The sequence below is a fragment of the Protopterus annectens genome, chromosome 16.part0 (genome assembly GCF_019279795.1).
Source record: "Protopterus annectens isolate FY-2018-M chromosome 16.part0, PAN1.0, whole genome shotgun sequence".
NCBI lineage: Eukaryota > Metazoa > Chordata > Ceratodontiformes > Protopteridae > Protopterus > Protopterus annectens.
The window spans coordinates 233655904-233677675 of record NC_056750.1 but is presented as its reverse complement, the minus strand read 5'-3'; the positions used below and the strand labels follow the sequence as shown (position 1 = coordinate 233677675).

The following is a 21772-nucleotide window of genomic DNA, read 5'->3' as shown; positions in this document are numbered from 1 at the left end:
ATTTAACTTGAGGCCATGGCTCTGGCACCAGTTGTCTGTTTCTATGAGGCCCTTTTGGAGGATGCTTGTGTCGGCTGGAGAGTCTATTATGGCGCCCAGTTTGCAGTCATCTGCAAACTTGGTCAGCCACAGTCCTTCCGTGTTGGCCTGTACCTCCGAGAAATATATACCGAACAAGAGAGGTCCCAGGACTGAGCCTTGTGGGACACCACTTGTAACTGGTTTGGAGTCTGACATGGCTCCAGCAATTCTAACCATGTGGGTTCTGTCCTTGAGCCAGTTTGCAATCCATCTAGTGTTATAGGGGTTTATATTTAAGCTGGTGAGCTTATCTATAATGCCTCTCAACATACACATACCTCTCAACATCGTACTACAAGAAACCTGGACAAAGCCTAAACCATGTTATCGTTTTAAAGTACGTCTAATCTTATAGGTAAAATGCTGCAATTTATTATTGACTCACGGTAATTCAGTATTACTCTTTTTTCACAAAGATATACAATCAAGGAAATGTTTCCAATATGTTTCTAGTATTAACATAGCAAGTTGCTAGAATGACAGCTTTTGCATTACAATGCACTTTCTGAAGTGCCACACAACAGACAGATCTTCCTGTAATTCCCCCAAACTTCTGATAAAACGAAAGTATTCAACCCAATTAGAGAAAGTCGAGTTTCCGAGAATAGGAAACTGAAGCACATGTTGGTTACTGGAAAGTGAAACTCTCGAAAGCATATGTGCTAATACCAATTACTTACTTGACACTTTCCTAACGAAACATGGACAGTAAGAGGCAAATAGTGCTATTGCTAAATTAAACAACGTTTTTTTTTTCTGACTGTGAAGAGAGGGATAGTCACCTTTCAGCTCCGGAAAACAAGCCACGGAGAGAAAGCAATAAATAACCCCCCTCCACCCCTTAGTATCGTCCCTTCTATCTTCGTAGCATCAACTACCCTTATGCTGGGGACTCACAGTCAGTCACTTGAGATCCTGGAGCTGCTGTAACAAGTGAGGTGTACTTGTCAAAAGTAAGTAAAGTTAAATTATTTTAAGCGCATGTTTGTGTGTGTGGTGGGATACACTCTTCTGTAAAGACGATTTCCAAATATTTATTATGTAAAATATATTCCGGACACGGTTATTTAAAGAACCCTCTAGCGCGGGGTTATTAGTACAAGTATATTTACATTTTTTGAGCAACAGCGCTGCTTTTGGCAATTTTACTTTTAGCCAAATGAGCATAGTTTTGTTATGACTTATGAACGTTTCGGAAGTAACGCAGTCAGGTGTATAGAAGAAATTATAATTGTCTGTATATACAGGCTGTATAATTCGTTTCAGATTCGGTTATTTATCATTGCAGTTTCGTTTTCCGGCTTGCTCATTAATGTGTGTATTAGGCATAGGGTTGCCACCTTTTCAAATGCCCAAAGTGGTACTTTGTTGTTTTTACAGTAACAGAGAGTTTGCAGGACGAACCATATCCACAGCCAGGGCGGAACGTCATTTGCTAAAATAAAAAACTTTTTTGAGTTGATCGGGCTTTCTAACCCCCCTGCATTTTTGCGAAGTTGGCGTGGCGAAAGTGATTGACATGGGAAGGGCGTGTGACTTCCCACTGGCATTTCTGTGCAATGTGCGTGCCGAATGTGATTGGCATTGTAAGGGCGTGTGACATCGGGTGCTGTTCTAATACAATGCCCACTCGGGAAAATGTTTTGGCCCTAAAATCTCAGGACATTTGCTATTTTTCTGTCACTCTCTCTTTTTTTTTTTCGGGGCACACCTGCCCAAATAGGGACTATCTTGTGCAAAGGCAGACGCGTGGTTGGTTACCTTTAGTAGGCATAGATGGGATTTTGTTTATATGTCTACTTTTAATTTATTAATGTGTTAACTTTACTTGTGCAAGGAATGGATTTACATTTTGTGGTGTGTCAAACAACGAGTAAAAGAAACTGTTGTAAAACATACATGTGCTCAAAATATACAGAATGAGTCCGCATTTCTCGTCCTGTTATAGTGAATCAAGCTGTAAATGAGTAAAAATTGTATGCAGTTATGTAAATGAAAAGGAAAACCAATTTGGAGCTGTTGGGGTTTCAACTCCCATGCAAATCAAACAAACAAACAAAAAAGTTTTTGTGCTTTTTATAACCTTGGGAGTGTCATTATGCTGATTAGTGACCCCTAATGTTTTAAATATTTTGGAGATGTAATAAATTTAAGGTTAGTTAAAGAAGATGTGATTATTCATAGATAATTACTAGGCTAATGACACAAGAGCCTTTACAAGCCTAGTCAGTAATACCCAGGATATGACAATATTATAGCAATAACCCACGCCTGGGTGTGGGTAATGCTAAATTTACCCACGGTTGGCATGGTTTGGTCCCGGCAAGCCCGGTAAACAAAGCCAACCGTGGGTAAATTTAGCATTACCCACCAGAAGTGGGTTATTGCTATTATACCATGACATTATTTAAGAAAAGAAACTGTTACTTTTCTTAAATAATGGCATAGTATAATGCCTGTTTACTGCCCTTCCGCAGATGTCTGGCATCCGGCAGTTCTGATGTACTGCGCCTGCGCAGTACATCAGAGTTGAGCAAAAGCGGAGAAAGCAAGATCTCCGTTGCTTTTTTTTAATGTCTCGCTATGTTAAATGAGTTTAACATAGCGAGACACTAAAAAAAGCAACTGAGATCTTGCTTTCTCTTTTTAAACACTGTCTCGCTATGTTAAATGGGTTTAACATAGCGAGACAGCTTTAAAATAAGCAACGGAGATCTCCGTTGCTTATTTTAAAGCTGTCTCGCTATGTTAAACCCATTTAACATAGCGAGACAGTGTTTTAAAAAAAACGAGTCATACTAATGGAAAAAAGTCCGGGCGACCGGACCTTTTTCCATTAGTATAACTCGATTTACAACGGGCACGCTGGCCAATCAGCGTGCACGTTTTGGGGGGGGGGTCATGGTATAATATGTTTTGATTCCCCAGATACGGGATGGGTAGTATCAGGGTAGTGGGTCTTTGGGTGTTGGAGTCCTGAGACATTTTACAGACTTCCATAAAGTACACTGGCAGTACGTACCTGGGCGTGAATTTATGGTTCCCCATATGTTTTTTAAAATCCTGTTTGAAGAGGGTGAGGGATTAGCTTTGTTTTACAAAGATGGGAAGTATATTCTATAGATGAGGTAGCCTTTGGGATACGAATCTGTTTCTCCAGCAAATTCTGTTATTCACAAGTAAGGTTCAGGTCCAAGGAACCTGTAACCCTTGTATAATTATTCTTGTTAACATGTAACATTTTCATCAGGGCTGGATCAGAGAATCTCTTGTAAGTCAGACATAGGTCCCCTGTCAATAAAAGACATGATATGGAGTAAAGAGATAGGGACTTTAGATGGTCTGTATGAGACATGTGACATGCACTTTGTATTTTTTAGTGAGAAAACTTAGTTGGTGTAAGTGCCTGGTTAAGTACATGCAGAAGGGAGCATTGTACTCCATTATCGGCCCGATAAGGGCTGAGTGCAATGGCATTATGACGTCCTTTGATCTTGATGCCATGCCTTTACTAATAAGTTGAGCCACACTTAAGGATTTCCTCACTACCGTAGCTACCTGGTGGTCAAAAGTTTAGGTTATTGTCTGTGTTCATAAGTCCCTTACAACAGAGTCTACTTTTAGGGGTGATCTAAAAATATTATAATTTACAGGAATATCTGATTTACTGAAGGGTATGATTGCGCATTTTTTAGCATTTAGTCTCAGACCATAGTTTTGGCACCAGTCGTTTATCATTTTTAGTCTTGTTTGTAAGATGTCAACATTATTTGGGGCTTCAGTGATTGCTCCCAGCTTACACTCATCAATGAAATTGGTGACACAGAGAGCCCCAACATTGTCCTTCACTTCAAAGAAGTGCATGCCAAACAGGAGAGGTCCCAACAATGAGACTTGTGAGACACCACTAGTAACAGGTTTCTTATTGGAAGTGGATTCACCTCTCTGGACAGCATGTCTCCTATCAGTGATCCAGTTAGTTATCCATCTAACAATGCAGGGATTTATGCCTAACTCAATAAGTTTATCTTTGATCTCTGAGTGGGGGCTTGTGTCAAAAGGTTTGGCCAGGTTTAGATAAGCAATACCATTTTACCCTCATCCATGACCCTGCTGACTTTCTCGAAGAAGTCCCAACAGATTGAGCAGGCAAGACCTCCCTTTGACAAAGCCAAATTGGGTCTGGCCCAGTGTTTGGAAAGTTCCTATGTTGTTATTGATCAGGTCCACCGTAATTCTCTCCATGGCTGCAGATAAGGCTGGTTAAGTTTATGAGTCTGTAGTTCCATGAGTCAGTTGATGGACCCCCCCCCCATCCCTTTTGCAGAGGGGCAACTGTTGTAGTCCTCCATTCCTCTGGGACAGTGAATTAACAGGCTTGCTGAAAAGCAGTACTAAGCAGCTACTACTTAAATTGACACAGTGTGTGAGAGATGTAGGCATAGCTGTTACACGAAGCCACGTCAAATAACATGCAGGTTGTCAGTACCACCCAACACACTATACCTATGGCACACAAGTCAGACCAGATACATTCCTGCATATACTGAGGTTCTTAAAGGTAATGTACATAAACCACAAAGGTGGCCTACATGTAACCTAAGAAACAAGTACCCTCAACAACCTCATCAACACACAGCATAGGCAGCACCTACCATGAAACATTTAAAAGGCCTTTTATTTCCTATCTTACCCCTCTCACTTTCCTCACGCATATGTGAGGTAGAGCTGAGGTCTTGATTTATGTATAGGTATATGACACTCACTGGATTCCCTTAATTTCCACATTTGCCAGTCATAAAACAGAATATTTTATTTGGTAGGATCTTCAAGCTGTGAACCCATATTGGTTGATGACTTGTGTGACGACCCACCACTGCCAACGATTATGTGACATGGATATCCCACCTCTGGGCCAGTAATCATGGAGCCGCAATCCTCTCCACTGGCACCTGTGGGGGACGTTCACTGGGAGCATAACAGATACACACACACGATTTCCAGATGCAGCTCTCTGCATCAAGTGCAACTTCCCTTAAGAGCACACAGAGACCACAGCCAGTCTGGAGCTTGTTTCTCCCTTTTCCTCCAGATCCTTAATAGGACTGCATAGCTATAGAGTTGAGATCTCAGCTGAGTGACCAGGCCAAGACCTCCAGCACCCTCTTGTGTCCAACCAGTGCTTCATGTCCCTGCCCAAGTAGCTGACGTACACACTCTTTTTGAGGTTTGATCTACACACACACACACACACACACACACACACACACACACACACACACCTGGGAAAGGCTGCACAGGTTTACTAGCTATACCCCTTCTGCCAAAACTGTAAGGTAGTTACCACTACCACCTGTCACTCCTACTAGCTGCCTTAAGCCCCTAAACAAAGACTGTCCAATTTTACTGTGTAATATTAATATCAATACAAATGGTAGTTTGACCAAGAGCATGGCTGTTAGGAGTGGCCCACACAGTGTCACCAAATAAATATGCACGTACTCAAAACTTAAGTATCACTACAAAGATCAGCTGCAGTGAAAGGTTTAAATATGTTTAATAATAAATAGTAAAAGAACAAAAATAGTAAGTATATATTCACAGTAACATCAGAGTTCAAAACACAGGAAATATTTAAAATAACATTGCAGGAGAGGCTCAGATAAATAAAGAAAAACAATATCTAAACTAAGCTTCACTATATTCCTGACTGTATCTAAGAGAATTAATATACCCTAATAACGTACTAATACAACAAGGCTGGTGATGTGGTGAATGGTTCTTGTTGTCAGGTCCAAGACAAAATGCAAAATGCTCTGTCTCATTAATAGACTTCTCAAAATAATATCTAAAATATTACTGCTGGAATAGCTTGCAAAATTACATAATTTCTGGTCATCTGACTTCTAGTGCCCATGCAAAACCCTACTGCTGGCAGCTGACAGTATTTAGCACCTACTCATAAAAATACACACAGAAAGGCTTTTGCCCAGATCTGTTGAGCTTCTGGAGGTTGTAAAACAACTAAACACTTCCACTGTTGAGTGACAATTAGTTCACCCCAAAAGACAATACAGAATGCTTCCTAATAAAGACTTTGTCTCTCTGGCTGCCTTGAAATCTGTGAGATAGCATCTTTATGGTCTAGCCTATATAGTGATTTCATTTCAGATAGTTTTCTGGACTGAAGTTAACCCTCCAGTTTCCTCTGTTAAAACATATGCATTTAAACAGTTACAATAGTGTGTGTGCATTTTTGTTCTCTGCAGTTGGCACACTGTGGACACAGTCCAGACTCGAGCGCCTTTTACAAATACCTTTTCAACACACACGTCTGTTCAAATCAGTTTGATATACACATGACATACAGTTACAAAACATTTGTAATACAAGCATCTTATATAAATCATGTTGATATTCACAAATGACATGTAATTGTTTACAAAATTCCAGCTAGCTGGGCTAGCAGTACCTCCTTTTGTCACATCCTGGAGATGGTCTTTATCAAAACAAATGGCCAGTGTTTACTCTGTCAGTAATTTTCCTTATCATTGATGTCAGACTTTTGAGCCTGTAATTCTCAGAGTTATTACTCCATTGTGTATTAAAAGTACTGGGGTATCACTCCCTCAGTGTGGGTCATGATAAACAGTTCCAAACGAGGAATGTCAGTACTGTGCACATTTTTTAGGGATGCTTATGGATAACCTTTCTGAACTTTGAGCTTTGTCTACCTTGAAATCAAGACCATTCCATAGGGTGGTCTTCCAAGATGGCTGCACATTGAATAACAGCTTAATTCTAGCTCTCCCAGTCAGAAAACAGAAACTTAGCAGAGAAAGCCAGTGGATAAATACTTTTGGGTAAATTTCAGTAACTGGCTAGTAAGTGCACTCCCTGGATGCCAGGAAAAAAGAAATACAGAGGACCTGAAGGAAAATCAGGTTCAAAAGTTGTAGAAAAAACAATGACTGGGAAAAGTATTGCAGCTGTTCAGCAAAAAAACAGTGCAAGCTCCAGACATGACTTCAAGTAACCTGGAGGAAAGTGTAAGACAGTTGTACACAGATCTGATTCAAATAAACAGAAAATTGATGGAGTATATCAACTCAAACAACAGAAGGCTGGAAAAATGGAAGCAGCTTTAAACAGATATTTTGATGAGGTGATAAACTGCAGATATCAGAGGTCGAAATGAAGAAAAGGCTGGCTGAATATGAGACTGCACAAGAAGAGATGTTTAAAAAAATAATAGAATTAGAGGACAGAGCATGTAGGGAAAACCTGTTATTTTCTCTGTACCAGAGAAGCTGGAAGGAACAGACTATTAATTTTATGAAAATACAAATAAGCAACTGGACTGGTATTCCACAGCAGGAGTTGCTAATTGAAAGAGCATATCATGTGTATTCTCCAAGCCTGGCTATGAGAAAGCAACCTAAACTTTTAATAGTAAAGATGCAATCCTACAAGCAGGAGCGGATTCTGACAAAACTGTGGCAGCAGGACAAAGTACTAAAAGTGGGAGACAGCAGAGTGTTTGTGGAGAGTGATTAACCATTGTACCCCAGGCAGAAGAGGAGTAAATATATACCACTGCTCAGGGAATGTTGAGAAGCAGGTATGAGATTCAAACTGCTGTACCCATCTGCCTTCAAAACAGTCTTTCCTGGAGGGACAAAATAATTTTTGATGCAGTACATGCTAAGAAGGAAATCTAAAAGTTTGTCCAACAAAAAGTGAGCTGTGAAACAAAGAGATTCTGCTTCGTCTTCTTCTGGTAATAAAGACCACAAATGGACTGTGCCAGTGAAACCTTTTCCAGTGTTTCAATGTAAAATGCTTGAGAGAAGGAAAAAAGTCGACTAGAAGAATTGAAGTGCATTGGAAATAAAGCAGACACAGGATTTTGGAGAGGGGGATGAGCAGGAATAAAACCAGTAACTTGGAAATTGAGAAATGTGGTATTACAAAGCAAGAATTACATTTGTGAAACTTGACAGACAAGAAAATCTGGAAATATTGGACTTTTTTGGACTTTGTTAAACTTGCAGGGTACTGTAAAGCATATGCCCTACCTCATGCCATTAATGTTCAGAAAAGTACTTAGGAGAGGAGAGGAGCAGGGAGATTCAGAAAACTACTTAAGAGAGTGGAAGAGGAGGGAGAAAGTTAACTGTAAATAAAAAAAACATTTTTTTCGTAATGGTAATATTTTTAAAGTGCATGTTTTTCTTTGCATGCTATAAAGTAGAGTTGTCTCCATTATTTTTAAGTGTAATGGAGATACTAATGTAAACAGATGCTCCTGTTTTGAAGCGAAACTTCTTATGGGATGCTAGGAGCACTTGGAGTGAAATGGAGAAATGAAACAGAAGTACGGAACTCAAACTCCACCCATTAAGGGTGGGGTTTGATTTCTGTACTCTACTTTAGCTTTTCAACCACACACACACACACACACACACACACAGATTTCTGTACTCTACTTTAGCTTTTCAACCACACACACACACACACACACACACACACACACACACACACACACACTCGCATACATGGTTTACCTTCAAAGCGTCACGGCCCAGATCATTGAATCTGAAAACGGTGAGATGAAAATGTAACTGCAGAAGCACAAACTCCAGGAACATCATCTTTCCTCTCTGGGAAAGTAACCACTTGACCACCAATGGAAAAAACACAATGGGCATGAAATTATACCCATTGAAGTGGGGACTTTGCCCCCACACTCCCTACTTAAATATACCAACTCTGAGATCACACTACAGCGGAAAAAGGGCAATGCACACCATGGTGGCCAAGTGATTACTTTCCCAGAGAGGAAAGATGATGTGCTGGGAGTTCATGCTTCTGCAGTTATGCCGTTTTCGTCTCACCATTTTCAGATTCAACAATCTGGGCTGTGACGTTTTGAAGGTAAACCCACAAACACACAGAGTGAGAGAGATTTAGTGATTTCCTGGCAACTGTCTGGCTTAAAAACTAGTGCGTTTGCGCATTTTTCGCATCGTGTAGCACTGCGGGCCTACAGTTAAACTATTCTAGGTGCCAGAAAGTCTGCTCTTCAAATTTTCCCTTAGAACTAGCTGTTTTTTCAGTAGTAGCACTAAAATCTGAACCCCTGTGACTAGCACTTGCTCTAGAACCTGCTGGAAAGCACTAGGAAGCCTTAAACTGATACAAGCACTCAACTCTCCTTGTTAATAAAGAGAAATTAATCGTAGGCACTAAACAGCCTATAATTGCAATGTACCTTGGAAAGGTAAGGGAAAACAGCTCTTGTACTTTACAAAAAAAGCACCTAAACAGGCATGTCCAAGGGTCAGCTTCCGGTGATTTCTCCTGTCCACCTAGTGAATCTGGGCATACTGGGGCAATGTAGCAACTGCCACATGTACACAGACAACCCTATCCTCCTACCACCCAACACTACAACCTGCGAGAGATGCACTTACATAGCCAAACTGGAAGCAAAGCTCTCTCCAGCCAAGATTCTGCTAGACAGTCAAGAGGAGAAGGTTAACACCTGCACTACACCTCAATTAACACACAGCCCTTCAACACCCACACATAGCAACACTAAACCCACATATGCGGAGGCCTTTAACATTAACCTGCCCAAGCAACAAGGATCTCCAAAGCTGAAACACAAACAAACACCAGTCACAACCAAAGTGACACATAGCTCACAACACCAGTGTGCCACCCAATGACAGCCCCTAAAGCAAGACAACATACCCAACACTTTAGTCATAGGGAACTCTATAGTCAGGCACACTGATGTCCCACTCACCAGGCTGAACAAGGAGAAAATTACAGTCAGCTGCCTGTCAGGTGCCAGGATCCACCACATAACACATGCACTCAAGTCACTCCACAACAGGTACAAATATGACTCTGTCATTGTCCATGTTGGAATGAATGACTTGAGATGTACCTCCCCAGACTACATGAAAAAAGACATGGAAGAGCTCTCTGATCATGTGGCCCAGGCAGGTATGACCCTAGTCCTGAGTAGCATCCTGCCTTCACCCAGAATGATACCACAGTATAAGGACAAAATGATTGACTTCAATAATTGGCTAAGCTTCTGGTGTAATTCAAAGGGGATCCAGTATCTGTGTTCCTGGGATAACATGATTGACAAACCACAATGCTTTGCCAGAGATGGTCTGCACCTGTCGCCCCTGGGATTCAGGTCAGTGGCTAAAGCTCTTGCCACCCATATAGTGCCTTTTTTAGGCATGGTTCAAAGGACAAAACCACCACCGTAACTGTAAGATTATGCTCAACAAGGTTTTAAGGTTGAAAGTAACTTTGCTACAAATATACAACATAAATAAAGAATAAGATAAAGCTTGCTTAAATGTAGAAACAGAGTTTAGTAATATGTGATTATCCTCCATACTAAATAACTGTGGCTTAAAAAATAAGGAACTTGCTTATGAGTGTATTACACACACATCAAGAAAGCTGACTTCTTACAGACTTGGCACGAATGTAAAAAAACAGGATATATCAGAAAAAAACTAATCTGCTTTCTTTAAAGAATGGACAGCAGGACATGTGTTTATCCAGAAGGTGTTTCCTTGAAAAATATGCTTTTCTAAGAAAGTTTAAAAATATGCTTCTCTAAGAAAGTTTATCCACAAGGTGTTTCCTTAAAAATATACTTTTCTGCACTTATCAGCATTTGCACAAGAACAGATGTGTCAGCATTTGCGTCATCAAGCCAGTATCTTTCCAAAACCAAGAGGGTGTGTGCTTATCTAAAAATATATATAAAGTCTGTATTAAATCCAGTTATGTTAGGGGTATTGGTAGGGACACATTTGTCCCGAGGTAAATGTTATATCTCTCACATCATCTGTACTATATGATAAGTAAAGTAGAACAGTACCTGAAGCTGCAACTTTAGTCCGTGTGGTTTGTTATAAAAAGTTATTTGTTACTGCTGTGAGTTGATGCTGCAAAGTATCTTCTTTCATCAGTGCATATTCTGCAAGCTTCTGTGTGCAACAGACCGTGGATGCAACTATAACCAGACTTTGATTTCAGCAGAATCCAGCCAGCAAGACTGAGTATCTTGAGAAGTCTTCAGATCCATCGCAGTAAACAGCACAGTAAACAGCACCATAGTAAGAATCACAATAACTAAAATAAATTTTCCAATGGTGAGCCTACCTGCATTCGAATACAGAGGGAAGGGTAAGCCCTGCAGAGGGTCACTTCAGTCAAATTGCAGAAACTAACATTTGTACGTATGTGTAATTTCTAAACAGAAGTATTCCAGTTTATGCAGCTTGCAGCAGTAAAGTTTTTTCAGACGTCTGAATCCAGATTGAGCCTCAGTGTAGGAAAGTTGCAGTGCCATAAATTCTCCAAGAAAAGGTGGATATCTACTTTAACAGCAGTTCAATGCCTGTTGTGTTTCCCCAGGTTCTCAAGTGACTTTGAAAAATTTTCAGCCACCAGCAACAACAGCCTGATCACCTGTTTTCTTGCTAACTAGTAAGACTTTTTTCTGTGTCACATTTTTAGTATGGATGCTATTAGACATAATTCGTGCAGGAATAAACCAAGCTGTAGTAAATTGCAATGTTGGTATATGCAGCACATTAGTAAATGTAAAACCTTATTAGGGCAGGTTGATAGTAAGGCATTATGCAAATGTATTACAATATTTGACTGGTGCCTCAAAGAAAACCATGTGGGGTATAACAAATGTTTATTGTGTGATTCAACAAAAACTGCATTCTGTGTGCAGTGTCATAAAAAGTATTGCACGATATTACAAAAAAACAGACTGTGAAAACAAGACCTTTTCGTGATAAAAAATTAACTAAGGGTAAAGTATTTATATTATATTCAAATGTTGAACAGTTATATCCTGTCACCACATGTAAAAGGTTTATTTCAGAGTTACAACAGGAGTCAAATCAGTTACTGACAGGATCTCTAGTTTATTTTGTTACAAAATAATGTAATAAACGTCTAAGAGACATACACAATGAGTTCAGGAAGTTTAGACAAGTTTTACAAACATTTTTTTCAAAAGTGCATAGGAGCTTTAAATTTAGCAGAACAGGTTACTAAAGAATGTCAGAAAGACCATGCAACATTACAGGAAACTCTTGAACAGCAGTTACAGGATAAAGAAAATAAATTAGCTGAACTGACAGAGACTAATTTCCTCCATATAACAGCTGAGCTTGAGAACATTGGGAAAGGGCAGGAAACTACAGTTGATCTGTACAAAAGAGATATATTTTATAATGTTTGTATTTTGAAAATGGTTAAGCATACATGGTAGGATGGTAAAATACAAATCATTCTCAAATGTTTAAAACTTCCATTCAATTAAAGCAAGATATGTTTCATTACTACAGTAAAGTATAACGTATGACTGCCATTCTCATAGCATAGTTAAAAGGTAAACAAAACAGTTCTAGTGTATAAAAAATAAATAAAAATAGTTAATAAGTATAAAGATTTAAAGTCACAAGACTGACATGCATGTATTTTCTTTTTATACAATGCAAACGAATAACAGGCAGACAACAGCAAATATAAATAATGTAAATATAAACGTGTTAGTTAAGCTAATATCTATTTTTTTTTTACATTTTTTTATAATTGTATAGTAACATCACACCAGTTAAAGTTCTGAATTTTAAAAAGAAATAAAATCATGGATGGAATTAGTCAAACAGTCTTTGTAAAATGAATGGCAGAACAGTTAAATAAATAAAAAGTACTGAAATCAAAAGTAAAAAAATATGTAAGCTAATTGTAAAATAATGTTTAGTTTGCATAGTTATGCAAATCATAAATATTAAGTGTTTTATAACTGCATTTTACTAACAGATGATTAAAGAAAAAATGCTTAAATGGTTAACTGAAATGTGAGCTCAGACCTTCCTAGACTGGATGAATAGTTACAGGAAATGTTGAGCAGATAAGATAAAAAAAGACTGATTTCAAAACAAGTGGTTTGAGTTTTTCTAAAAACTTATTGTTATTAAAACATAATTGTTAAAATGTTCACATGCAACATTATTTGGTAAATGTAATAAAATATCACAATTGTGCATATATGTCACTGATAAAAGTAAAAAAAAAACCCAGTTACATCAAGTACAGCCAACAAATGGGATATAGTATACATATGGTACAAATAACTACCATTAGAAGTAGACAGTAAAGGCAACAGAAAAGAAAACAGCCAAAAAATTATCAAATCAGACAAAGGTCCATAGTTTAATAACCTAATAAAGCAAATGTATAACCAAAGTGTTGGGCTGACATACATTATAAAGCAAATAAACAATAGTGCAATACTACAGGGGGAGGGGTACTTTCTCACTTTTACACTGTGTGTGAACAGTATTGCAAAAGGGTCTAAAATAAAGCTACAAGAAGAAATAATATCTCATTCCTTCTTGACAATACTCTTTCAGGGGGGAGGGAAAAACTGGTATTAGTGCATTAGAAATATTGATAAACAGATTAAACCTGACAGGATAAGATATTTTGCAAGTTGCTAATAGCTGTCATGCTAGTTAGTATAAATTGTATTTACAACATGCTAAGCTGTAAAGCTATACAAGAGATGGCTTAAAATTGCTTTATTAAAGCTATACAAGAGAGAGAGAATAAAGATATGTAAAAACTGAGCAAGAATGGTCACTATTTTTAATATGTTTTTGGCAAGACAATGTTGGTATACAAAAAGCATAGTTGCCTCTGGTGGCAATTCTACTAGATACTTCTAAAGAGACATAAGAATTTTCTAAGATTTTGCTTGATGTTAATGTTACTAAATTTTTAAGATTGGACTAGATGTACTTTACAGTCTCTTTATGTATAGATTTCAGTACAAATTAAATTAATGTCTAGTAGTAATTTGTCCAAGTTGTAATATTATCACTGGTTTTAAGTTAAGAGTCTTATTATTGGTTTTTGGACCATCATTTTATCTGTACTAGTAAAATTATATTAAAATATTGTACTCATACAGCTAATGGACTGATATGTACATAGCATTCTTTAATGTATAAATCATATTTTTTTAAATCCTCAAGTATTAAATGTACTGAAATAATTGCATTCAAATATTTATTATCTAAGCCCAGTTCAGTACTTTATGTTCACTTTACTGCCAACCAAGATGTTAATGGGCAGTTCAGAGACATGACCACAATGTTATGGTTAAAATGACATTAAAACTGTATATTTTCAGCAGTGTGTAAATGCTTGGAGTAGCATATAGTTTTTGTCTCTTATAGATATTAGTCTATATCTAATCTTTTGGTATAAAATAATTAATAAACGTAAATAGTTAATTCAGTAGTTGCAAAGAGTTAATAAAAGAGTTTTAAGTCATAAATAAAATTATGTGATTGCAAAGGAATAAATTAATCAAGTTAAAAAAAATAAAATTAAAGCAGACAGCTCATAACTGCTAAAATATTTTCACAGAATGGTCTGCAAAAGAGAAAGTAGTTAAATACATTCAGTTTTGGTAGTAATACTTGATATAGTTGTATTAACTATGTAAAATTGCATTTTGACTTATGGTATCAAAAGAAGACTAAATGTTTTGTTTCTTAATGTGTTTTCTATATAATGTGATCAAAATACATATCAGTATAAAGTGTTTTAAGTATGTTTTAAAATAAAAAGAGGGAATTGTAAGATTATGCTCAACAAGGTTTTAAGGTTGAAAGTAACTTTGCTACAAATATGCAGCATAAATAAAGAATAAGATAAAGCTTGATTAAATGTAGAAACAGAGTTTAGTAATATGTGATTAGCATCCATACTAAATGACCGTGGCTTAAAAAAATAAGGAACTTGCTTATGAGTTTATTACACACACATCAAGAAAGCTGACTAGTTTTTTTTCTGATATATCCTGTTTTTTTACATTCTTGCCAAGTCTGTAAGAAAACAGGATATATCAGAAAAAAACTAATCTGCTTTCTTTAAAGAATGGACAGCAGGACATGTGTTTATCCACAAGGTGTTTCCTTGAAAAATATGCTTTTCTAAGAAAGTTTATCCACAAGGTGTTTCCTTAAAAATATGCTTTTCTGCACTTATCATCATTTGCACAAGAACAGACGTGTCAGCATTTGCGTCATCAAGGCAGTATCTTTCCAAAACCAAGAGGGTGTGTGCTTAACTAAAAATAGATATAAAGTCTGTATTAAATCCAGTTATGTTAGGGGTATTGGTAGGGACACATTTGTCCTGAGGTAAATGTTATATCTCTCATATCATCTGGTTTATATGATAAGTAAAGTAGAACAGTACCTGAAGCTGCAACGTTAGTCCGTGTGGTTTGTTATAAAAAGTTATTTGTTACTGCTTTGAGTTGATGCTGCAAAGTATATTCTTTCATCAGTGCATATTCTGCAAGCCAAGTGTGCAACAAACTGTGAATACAACTATAACCAGACTTTGATGAATCCAGCCAGCAAGACTTGAGTATCTTGAGAAGACTTCAGATCCATCACAGTAAACAGCACAGTAAGCAGCACCGTAGTAAGAAGCACAATAACCAAAATTAATTTTTCAGTAACAGGTACAAGCATACAAAATTTGAAGGTAATGCTACTCGATGCTAGAAGTGTAAACCTCAAAATGCACTCTCTCTCGGCACTCCTAAAAATGGAGAACATCGATATCTGTGCAGTAACTGAGACCTGGTTCAAGGCTCCAGAGAACACCCCTGTAGTACCAGGCTACAACTCTTACCATACTTTTCGGCCACCAAACCAAGACCGAAATGCTAAAGGTGGAGGAGTGTCTATATTCACCAAGGATATTCACACCTCTAGGCTAGATGCACAACACAATGCATCTGAAATTCTCCAGGTGCAACTAACACTAGGTAAGATTGCAATCCAAATTGTAGCCTGCTACAGGATCCCTTACCATGCCCCAAGATTCTCACTACACCTTTCTAAACTTACTGGAAAATATTAAGATACAACCAAACACCCTAATACTGGGTGATTTCAACTACCCTGTCATTAACTGGGAAAACTACTCCGGTACCAACACCTTTTCCCAACAGTTCTTGGAATTCATAAATTCCAATGCCCTGGATCAACTAATCCTTTGTCCCACCAGGGGCTCCAGTATCCTAGACCTAGTCATTACCAATATGGGAGATAGATGCTCCATACCAGTGGTCACCCGCTCATTGGTCAGGTCTGACCATACGCTAATCACCATAAACTAATCACCCTTGAAATCCACATCCCACCCTCAGTAAGAAAACCTCAGTAAAAAACTTCTCCAAAGCCAACTTCATGTTACTCAAGTCAGAAGTGACAAACTTCTTGACACCCATGCAGACGGGAGCTGAACGTTTGACTGCTGAATCCTACATAAGGCACTGTACGAGCACATCCGCTCGTGCATGAATCGTGCCATCCCAAATAGAACCAAGATGCTCTCCTCCAAAAAATAGAAGACAATCTGGTGGTCCCCTGCCATAAACAAACTATATAACAGAAGGAAGAAACTGTTGCAGAAATGAGGAAAATCCCAGGATGCAAAAAACTCCCTTACCAGCCTCAGTAAGAACCTGAGATCCCTCATAAAATCCTCCAAAGCTAGTTACGAAAATAAAATTGCCAAAGATTCCAAAGACACCCACAAGGCATTCTCTAGTTATGTCAAGAATCTACATGGTAATGCTCAGATCTGCTCTGTGCTACAACAGAATGGGATTAAATATACTGATCCCAAGGATATTGCCAATATCCTGGCAGATCAGTTTAGTGCCAAATTCACCACCCCACCTCCTAAAGGGCCCATCTCAATGCCAAAAGTTTGCCAAATTCCAGTAATCATGGCCACACAGGTAGAAACTGCATTCTCCAAAGCTAAGAATGCAGTATCCATGGGACCAGATGACATCCTGGGCGGTGTAATACAAAATATGAACTGGCACCTCACCTAAGTGTCATGCTTAATCATAGCCTCACCTCAGACTTCATGCCCACTGAGTGGTGCACAGCTGCAGTTATCCCACTCCACAAGGGGCGGTCCACCTTGAATCCCGGAAACTACCATCCCATCAGTCTGATGAGTCTGAAATGCAAGGGCATGGAACGCATTATCATGGAAATTATAAACAAAAACATTAGCAACCTTCAATCACTGGATCCCACCCAGTTTTGGCTCGTGAAAGGGCTGATCTTGTCTCCTGAACCTGATTGACTTCTTTGACTCAGTCTCCAGAGCTCTGGATGAGGGTAAGGCGGTCCACACAGCCTATCTGGACTTCACCAAGTCCTTCGACACCACCCCCCACTCTGGAATCATAGATAAACTTCCTAAGCTGGGCATAAATCCCTATGTCACTCGGGTTGCCAACTGGTTTACTGACAGAACCCAGACTGTAAAAGTAGCCGACTCCAAATCCAGCTGCAGACAAGTGACAAATGGAGTACCTCAGGGTTCAGTCCTGGGACTGCTCTCGTTTGGCATCTACTTCTCTGAAGTACAGGCCAGCACTAAGGGACTCTGGGTAACAAAGTTCGCAGATGACTGCAAACTGGAAGCCACTATTGAATCCCCAGATGATGTGGATATTCTACAAAAGGGCCTTACAGAAACAGATGCTTGGTGCCAGAGCCATGGGCTCAAGGCTAATGCCAAGAAATGTATAGTTATCCCCTTTGGGAAAAAACATATACCCATGAATTACCACATAGGTGGCAGTACACTAAACACCGAAAGTGTGATAAGAGACTTTAAGGACACAGGTGGACAGTGGTCTCACCTTCGATAACCACATTGCCACAACAGTCAGGAAATCCTTCTATGTGTCACACCTCATCACTAAGGGCTTTTCATCCAGAAAAAAGGAGGTCATTGTCCTACTGTACTCATCCCTCATTAGACTTATTATAGAGTGTAATGCCCCATTTGGTATGTACCTCACAAGACATCTGCAACAGCTGGAAAGGATGCAGAAATACCTCACTAAAAGAATCACAGGCCTAAAGCAGATGCCCTATGCTGACCATCTAAAAAAACTCCAGCTATACTCTTTGGCATATCATCTACTCAGAGGCAATCTCTGCTTAACATACAAGGCCATGTCAAACCCTGAGCTGTTGGACATGCTCCATTTAAAGAAATCCCAATCCCTCAGAGCCACACACTCCAGGGATCTAAACCTTGTCATCACAATGAACAAAACATGCTGGAGGGATAGGTTCCTGACCCAGAAACTCCCCATACTCTGGAATAGACTGCCCATACATGTAAAGCAGAGTGCCTCCTTGGCCCTCTTCAAAAGGAACCTTGACGATTGGATGGGAGATAGGAAATTCACCACAGGGATCACATCAGCTAGACAGGGGTCTAGGGAAGTAAATATTGTGGGAAAAAATATCCAGGGAGTTGTTATGGCTAGGCTTGTATAGGCCCTAGGGCCAATAGCCTAGTACCAACCTATGAACAATAATGCTTTTTGTAATGTCTTTAAATGTGATTGGTCTCACAGATAAATACAAAAGAGAAAGAGTGGTAAAGTGCATTAAAATGTAGTGTGCAAATAGCTATGCTACAGGGTCTATATTATATAACCGAAGTTTTATAACTTCGAATACCATGTGATCGACACAATATGGTCGAAGTTATAAAACTTCGAATATGTATAAAAATATATATAAAAAAAAGGTTACCTGACACTTTAACGCAGGGGGATAAGCCACCCTGCACCCCCCCCCCGCTCTTTAAATATACCAACTCCAAGATCGAGCTACAGTGCAGTAAAGGGAAATCTTCCCTTTACCACATTATAGTATGGTCTTGGAGTTGGTATATTTAAAGAGTGGAGGGTGTGGGGGATGCAGGAGGGCTTGCCCCCCGCTTACAACCCATAGTTTTTTGTTTCCTCATTTTATTTTTTTTTATATATTCAAACTTTTATAACTTACCATATGGTGTTGATCATATGGTATTCAAAGTTATAAAACTTCGATTATATAATATAGACTCATGCTACAGATGCTACAGGAGACACATCTGGAAACAACTGAACATTTGAATTTGATAAAGAAAAGGTTTTCAGGATGGTTATTCAGCGGAATACCTGGGACAAAGGAAAAGAGGACTTATTTTATTTGTAAGAGGAAATCTAACAGTGATAGAAGAGGAAAAAGATAATAGTAGATTTATAATACTAAGGGGTTACTGGCAAGGGGGAGGATTACACTGGTATGTATTTATATTCCTCATAAAACTGCTATAATGGAGCTGGGGGTAATAATTAACTTTTGGCAAAGAATATTACTTATAGGTGGGGACTGGAATTTGATTTGCAACAGTGAAGATATGTCTGGGGAGCCCAGAAGGGAGAATATAGGAAAGGAAGGTATATTTTGAAGAAATGTATGGCAATATTTGGCATGGAAGATGTGAATTCAGGACTAGGAGTTCGGAATGAATTTACATATTATTCTCCAAGATACAAAAACTGGGCTAGGCTAGAGAGAATTTACTTTTCATAGTAATGTGTGCATTTAATTGAAAGTCTTGATATGAACCCAGTAACTATTTCAGACCACGCGCCAATAATAGCTTGAATAAAACCACAGGGTAATGAAATAAAAATGAGACACAGGTGCTTTCCAACCTATCTTTTGAAAAGAGAAGAATTTAAGGACTGGGTAGTGGAAATTATTCAGGAGCTATTAGAGAAGATAGAAATTTCTTCTGAAAATATAGCTAGGGAGTGGGATAACATTAAAGTGGGGTTTAAAAGTAAGGTGGAAAGAAAAGAAAGTGAGATATGGTTAATAAGTAACCAGAATTATTTAGGGGGACTGATAAGTATTACAGTATTGCAAAATAAGGGGAATGTCACAGAACATGAACAGGAGCAACTACCGAATGCTAAACAGAAAATGAGGGATTACTTTGATAATATGCATGAGTTTAGAAAAATTGCTGTTAAGCAACTCTTTTTTGATAATAATTCTGGAGCACATAGACTTTTAGCACAATGACTCAGGCAACAGAAAGTAGAAAGGGCTGTCAGCAAGCTTAGGGAGCCTGTAACAAGAAATATAGCAAGAGATCCTGTAGAAGTGTTAGAAATATTTCAGAAGTTCTATGAGAGTCTGTATAAAGCAGAGAAATATGGAAGTCATAAAAATGTGCAGATGGAAATATGTATGGAAGAATTAAATATGCCAAGGTTAGAGGTAGATAAGGCTCAATTAAACAGGACAGGAGGAGATTAGATACAAATGGTGATGTATAACCAATCTACAGGAAAGTCCCCAGGAACAGACAGTATTCCCATGGAAGTTTGGAAGCTAGGAGGGAAGAAACTGAGAAAGATCTGGAAGGTTTTGTTTAACAGTATTTTAAGAGGAGAAGTGCCAGCACCCTGGAAGAAAGTGGTGGTTGCTGTAATACCTAAAGAGGGTAAAGATCTGTCAGATCTATCTTCATACAGGCCCATTTCAATACTAAACCATGATTATAAAGTCTATATTGGTTACAAGAATAGCAAAAGGACTGCTAGAAGTGATAGATATGGATCAGTGTGGTTTTGTGGAGGGGAGGCAAACATTTGACAACATTAACAGAACATTAATGATCCAGAGGGAAGCAGAATGTAAGAAAATATCACTGTTGTTGGTGGATCTTGATGCGGAGAAAGCATTGGACAGGGTAAGCTGGGAATTTATGAGCAGGGCACTGGAAGTATTTGCATTCCCTGATGAAATTATAAGGTTGATTAGGAGGATATATGAAGGATCGGAGGTGAAAATTAAAGTGGATGGATTCCTCTCTGATAATTTCTGCATGAACTGAGGATCCAGGTAGGGATGTCATCTTTCCCCTTTGTTATTTGCATAGGATCCAGGTAGGGGTGTCATCTTTCCCCTTTGCTATTTGCATTATATTTAGAACCACTGACAAAGAAAGTAAGGGACTCAGATATTCAAGGATATAATTGGTATGGTAGGCAAGAAAAGTTGGTTCTATTTGTGGATGATATTATTTTATATCAGATAAAACCAGAAAACGAGATTAACAGTATTATGGAACATTTTGAGACAGCTTCGTATCTCCTCGGGATGCAAAATTAATGAAGCTAAAACAAAGGCAATAGCAGTAAATTATCTACCCACCCACAGATTGGTTCAGCAATATCCATATTTATAGGGACATGATAAAATTAAGTATTTAGGAGTATGGATTAAAATGCTTCCAGTGTGGCAGCTAAGGATATGTGAAAGAGACTAAACAAAAGATAATGCAAAAACTGAGACTTTGAAAGCTCTGTTATATGGGTATGGATGCCAAGACACAAGCAGTTACAATGTTTCTAGTCCCTTTAGTCTCATACGCAGGTCAGGCATATTTGTATCAACCAGAGGAGAAGTTGTGGACAGCAATTAATGAAGAGCTGAAGGATTTTATCTGGGAGGGAAAGATGGCAAGAGTCAAGTGGGATAAGCTGATTCTTCCAAAAGAACAAGGTGGATTAGGATTACCCGATTTGAAGGGGGTATTTCAGGGCTACACATTTAAGGCTCCCATACATAGCACACGTAGAAACCTATAATTCAAAGTGGAAAGGGATGATGATGAAATGGGGGGAAGCTCAAGAAACAAGGAGAGA

The 21772-nt window shown here is 38.6% G+C and overlaps 1 protein-coding gene across 1 annotated transcript in view; it reads left to right on the top strand.

Annotated features, from left to right (window-relative positions):
• The first annotated feature begins 732 nt into the window (after window positions 1-732).
• The window catches only part of LOC122791071 (sonic hedgehog protein-like), a 33789-nt gene continuing 12749 nt past the window's right edge, over window positions 733-21772 (top strand). The window contains exon 1 of the mRNA XM_044058847.1: window positions 733-1034. The gene's annotated coding sequence lies outside the window, so the exon portion shown is untranslated. The remainder of the gene's footprint in view (window positions 1035-21772) is intronic.